Raw genomic sequence first — 6000 nt, 5'->3', positions numbered from 1 at the left:
GAGCCCCAGTCTCCTCATCTTCAGAGGAGAGAGGACCCCACAGCTGATGGGGGACAACTGAGAATTAAATGAGCAAGTGCCCAGTTTAGTGCCTGGCATAAAATCTGCTACTACAAAAAAGGGCTGAGGATGTGACTCAGTGGTTAAGTGCCCCTGAGTGCAGTGCCCAGTGCCAAAAACCAAAAATAAAACAAAAACCCCCTGAAAACTACTGCTTTATGCAAATAGCCTCATAACCTACGCGGGAGAAGCATGATTGGCAATGCCATAGCGCCACCTGATGTTCAGGCTCGTAACTGCACCCGTTCCATTCTCTAAGCCGCGGGGGGCTCTCCCCATTGCCCAGAGCAGGGGAGGGCAGCCCAGTGGCTTAGGGCCTTGCTAACTTGCTGAGGCTGGCTTTGAACTTGCAATCCTCCTGCCTCAGCCTCCTGAGCTGCTGGGATTACAGGAGTGCACCACTGCACCTGCAGTTTTTCCCCTCCTGCTGCTGCGACAGGCAAGGAACCCAGTCGTTGGGCTGAACTGTGTCCCCAGCACTGAGTGCCTTAGAGTAGATGTTCAGGTCACTGCAGCGGAATGAATGGATGAAAAAGAAAACGAGGGAAAGAAGGAAAGAGCTCAATCAACCACTGAGAACCAGAGGTGCCAAAGCCACTCCCACTGTCAAAGGCTCTTTCAAGCTGGGGTGCCTTCCCCTTTCTGAACATCCCTTGTCCCCCCTGAAACACGGGGAGGTCGGGCGACAGCAGTGCTTTTTCTAGTATTCAACCTACAACTGAGATCAAAGGTGTGGACCGAAGATCAGGGCAGCGAAGATAAGAAGGAGCGAAGTGAACAACTTCAGAGGTGGTGGGGTCGTTCTCAGGGCTCTGTGACAGTGTGACAAGACTAACAGTCACGTTGCCGGACCCGGGAGGGCCTCGGTGACTGCTCAGTATACAGAAATGACGCGAGGGGACTTCCAGAACTGGATCGTGAAGGCGTCACAGGCTCCCAGGAGACATTTGCTTTTGAAGCAGAAGCCAAGGCAGGTGTCCAGGTGACAGCCAATGACAACAGCCAGGGAGGTGAGGGAGGAGGCTCCACGTGATCTGGCCCAGCTGTCAGTCTTCCCAGCTAAGGCCCCAGACATCTTGGGGGCAGAGAAAAGCTGTCCTGACCCACGGCATCTGCAGGGCAGCCTCAGCCATGTTGACACCACTAGGTTTTGAGTGGTTTGTCATCAGGATCGGCATCAAGAGACCGCAGGCTGCTGAGGTTGCTGTCAGCGACACCAGAATCAGGACAAAGCAGAGGTGCAGGAGACGTCTCGATGCACATTCTGCCACTCAGCGCCCCAAGGAGCCCAGACACTGCTGTGCAGATGGCGGGATCGCGACGACTCTGAGGAGCAGTTCTGGTCATCGATGCAACCTCAGCACCATCCCAAGCCAGTGGAGGTGATTAGCAGCTTTTGCATTTCTGCCACAACCTGCTCGGCCATTGATTCAGAAACCAGCGAGGGGTGATGGGGGTTAGAAAAGACACACACACACACAGAGAAAGCTGAGACCAGGTGGGACATCATTCCCTGTAGAGGATAACGACCCAGAGCTCAGCACATTTATCATATGTGTTTTATCATCAAAGGGTTTTCTGTGAGCAAGTTTCTTCAAAGCAAGCTGGAATAGGGACGGAGTCTAGCAGCCAGTTATAATGATCAACCTGCACTCCCAGTTCTCTAGCCCTGAGCTGGTGTCTGAACTCAGGGTCAAGACTGATAGTCCTGTGCCCTGCACAGAACCTCCTTTAAGCAGAGGGTCACCATAGCAACTGGGCAGTCTTGACCTGCACCTTTGCACAGGAAGTTCCCAGCGCAGGTGCAGCTCCTGCTATAGGACAGTCAGAGTCTGGGATTCAAATCACCGCTCCTGGCACATTTCCAATTTTAAAAATCAGAACACCAACATAAGTTCATGTGGCTTTATCGTTGCCAGGCAAGGAAGCCGCAGTGCGGGGAGCTGCATGGTCTGGGCCCTGGACCATCAGGTGTGGTCGGAGGCCCTCTCTCAGGCCAGCAGCAATCCAATCACCCCCACTCTTCTTCCAGGCCTCTGAGACCGTCCTCATCATCAGGGCCTCAACCCTGTGCTCCCTGCTCAAACTCTAAACTGACCAGACCCAGTCTCTTCCTCCTGCCCTCCCTCTGCTTAGCTCCTCCCACCTGCAGGGCCCTGGAGACTGGGAGAGGCCAAGTCCCTGGGTGCTGGGGACGGGAAGGGGGATGGACTTCGAGGCTACAGAGGGGACCTGACGCACCTGCTCCTCAGGGAGGCCTTCCCTGACCGCCAACGGCCGCTCTTGCTCCCTCCTCCCCTCCTGGACAGGTGTCCCTGTTTGTTTCTTCCCAGTGCTGGGGTTCCACCTGGGCCTCTGCCGGCCAGGCGGACCCTCTGCCCTGAGCCACACACACCCCAACTTGAAAGCACCCTGATTGTGCAAAAGGAACTTCCATATTTCTGGACCCCCCAAGGCTGGAAGCAGCACAGAGCCCGCTGGGGAGCAGCCTGCCTCTGTTCAGCGAGGGACCCGCTGGGCACAACCTTGTCCAAGGGACATGCCAGGTGTCCCCCACACACACACTCAATCCCTCGTCCTCAGTTCAGCCCTGCTCAGAAGCAGGGGTTCCAAAAGCTCATGCTGTCCACTCTGTTACCAGTCACAGTGAGCACCTCTTGAGCACCTACTGTGTGCAGCCTCAGGGCTAAGTGCGCCAGAAGGAAAGGTCAATGTCCTCACCCCATCTTAGAGCAGAATTATTATCATTGTCCTTTTTTTAGGTGGGGAAACTGAGGTTCAGAAACACTAGAGGCACAGTGAGGGGAAGGTGGGGACGGTGGCAGGTCGTGGTCCTCAGGGTTTGGGTTGGAGGTTAGAGGCAGGGCCAGCAGCTGGGGGAGAAATCAGGTGCGGAAGGTCATGCTGGCCACAGCCAGTGGGGCCTGGGGACCATGCCCTGGAGCAGCTGGAAATTTAAAGTTGTTTGGAGTCAACACTGATTCCAACCGTGGGTTTGTCAGCCTCTACCCCTACCGTTCCAGTTCAGTGCTCAAATGCTTCAGATGAGACAGCATCACCGCCTTCAGGATGCCCAGTGCCTGAAGGGAAAATGAAAGGCTGTCCAGTGAATGCAGAACCCTCTGGTCCAACCTGTGCCTGCCCACCAAGATGGTGCCTATGACTGTGTGGAGTGTCCTGTTCCAGGCGCTGCTGCTGAGAATAAGGAGAACCTGGATCCTCCAAATCTGATGCCACCACCTCATCAAACACCAGCTCCAGATCAGCGCTTTGCATTATCTGCCGGAAGAGAGGAGAAAAAAGTGGGTTTATCCTTCTGAACAGATGTTCTGGAATGCAATGTTAAGGAAAGGGTGGAACTGGAAGGATGAGGATATTAGTCAGAAAGATATCATTAAAATTCACAATCAGAACAATGAACAGGCCTGGAAGGAGATTTTGAAGTGGGAAGCTCTTCATGCTGCGGAGTGCCCTTGTGGTCCATCCTTGATCCGATTCGGAGGGAAAGCAAAACAATATTCACCGAGAGCAAGAATTGGTTCCTGGATGGGGTATGAGCTGCCTTTCGACGGGCACGGTGGGACCATCAGTCGCTGTGGCACGGAAGTTGGATATGTGACAGATCATCACGATGGCGGCGAAGTCAACCAGGACTAGCAGTTCACCATCCTGGACGTCGGCCCTGCCTGGGATTCGCTTTCAGCAGTGTGGGACAGAATGAAAGTTGCTTGTTGGCGCTGGACATCATAACCACTGTTTTGTTTGTGATGCAAAGTAGAAACCTTTTTTTTTTTTTCTGAGAGATACATAAAACTATTTTTCCCAAACTGAACTGCACTCGTGATGTAACGGGAACTTCAAGTGGGTCATACCCTTCACCCTCCACTTAGCAAAGGGCCCCTGCTCCATTCAGTTTTGAGCTGCGTTTTGCCTTGCGGTTTATAGCCAATAGTTCTAAGTTTTCTCCCCGTTTGGTTTAAGTGGGAAGCAGTCCCTCAGTTTGTCCATTAGCTACAGTATCGCCTATGTATTTCATCGAGAAAAGTCTGAAACCTCTGAAAAAGAGTTTTTAGAAAGTGAGGAAAGCCGCTTTTTTCCTACCGTTTTCTCAGGAATATTTGAGAGGTGATACCTAAAAGCCAGTGTACTGCTCGTGAGCTTTTACCTGGTCAAATCTTTTAACTAAAATCATTAATAGAAATAAGCAATATCTTTTTAAAAAGAGCCTATTATTTCCGAAGTCCCTACGATTTAGTAGAGACCCTGAACAATATGCAAAGCCATACCCTTGCACTCCAGCAAGACTAAGGCGTGTCTTGGCTCTCAATTCTTATTTATATGCATTTTTTTCAGACTGGGCCTTGTTAAAGAAGTTTCAACTCACCATGAGGTGCTGATGCATATGCTTTGAAACATATTTTTTTAATTTTTAAAATATTTTTCTGTTGTTCTAATATGTAACTCTGCTCCCCCAAACAGGTCTCTTCATTGTCCCTGGAATTTCAAGTTATCCCAATTTTGAGTCCCATTTCTTCCTCCATTGGAAGCCTTCCTTCTGGTTGGCTTAATCCAGATTTAAAAGTCTGGCTCAAGTCACAGTGCCAGTGATTATATTTAGCTGAGTATTAACATTCACAAGAAGAGTATTTTTTCTCAGATGTAGTTATGTTTGCATTAATTCACTGTCTCAATTTTCATGTTTTAAGGAAGTTTAAGCTTGGTGTTGAAATTCCTTGTATCAGTAACACCAACACTGGTTGTTCTAATTATAACAGCATGTTACAAATGACTGTTTTTTCAAGTGTTGATAATATTAAATCCTTTAATTTATCCTGAATATTGTAGTGTTAAATCAGTGGATGAAATTGGCAGTCTGTGAGTGATTAATTTGGTATGGATTTCTTGGGAGTGTCAGTTTTGTGTGGAGTTTCAAAAATCCAAAAAGCTTACATTCTACATGTCAAGAGTATTTTGTACATTTTTAAATAAAGCTGATAGTTAACAAAAAAAAAAAGAAAAAGAAAAAGAAAGAAAAGAAACAGTAGAGGCCTCACAAGTGACATAACCAAGTGACAGAGATAGGATTCGGAACCCCTCCTCCTGACTCCCAGATCTTGCTCCTGAATGACCTCATGAGGCCACCAACTGACACCTGTGAATGCAAAGCCCTCCTGTCAGCAGGGGACCCTCCTGGCCAGGGGTGGAGGGGAATAAGGAACATAAAGTCTCACACATGCAGGTGATCTTGAAGACAAAGCTCCTCCCTGAAGGAGAAGCAGGTCTGAAGAGTTATGGCTGCGATCTTTGTTTATATACGTCTCATGGTTGGGTTGAAGACTCGGCAAGCTTTGCTCTTTGTACTCCGACGGTTACATCTATTCGGCCCTTCCACAGTTGCAATGTGCAGATTTTAGGAGCCTGTGTAGCTCTCAAGAAAGCGCATGGTGTAAAGTACCTGTTCGTGGGCAGCACTGAAGAACAGGCTGTGAGACATTGTGGTCGTCTAGCGGGAGAGTTCCTCTATCCCCAGGAGCTGGGTGCCTGAGATTAAGGTCCAGGTGGTAAGACTCTTTCTCAGAGGCTCCTCATGCAGGGAACCCCACAGCAGCTAGGCCTCCTGAGCCCTCGCACTGGAACATTCCCAGACCTGGACAGTGCTCCGCCATTCTCTGTCACCGCTCTCCACAGCTTTGGTGCCAAGGATTGAACCCAGGGATGCTCAACCACTGAGCCACATCCCCAGGCCCCCCCTTATTTTCTATTTTGAGGCAGGGTTTTGATAAATTGCGTAGGAGTTAGGGCCTCACTAAGTTGCTGAGGCTGGCCTCGAACCTGTGATCCTCCTGCCTCAGCTTCCAGAGTCGCTGTTACTACAGGCCTGTGTCACCACGCCCGGCCCAGGCTGTTTTTAATAGACGGCCTCTTCCCTCCCGACTGGCA

At 50.2% G+C, this 6000-nt stretch overlaps 1 pseudogene; it reads left to right on the top strand.

The window, feature by feature from the left end:
* Positions 1 to 1191: 1191 nt before the first annotated feature.
* On the top strand, positions 1192 to 3810 carry LOC114100427 (holocytochrome c-type synthase pseudogene; annotated as a pseudogene).
* Positions 3811 to 6000: the final 2190 nt, after the last annotated feature.

This window comes from Marmota flaviventris, chromosome 2 (genome assembly GCF_047511675.1).
Source record: "Marmota flaviventris isolate mMarFla1 chromosome 2, mMarFla1.hap1, whole genome shotgun sequence".
NCBI lineage: Eukaryota > Metazoa > Chordata > Mammalia > Rodentia > Sciuridae > Marmota > Marmota flaviventris.
This window is presented reverse-complemented; position numbering and strand designations above follow the sequence as displayed.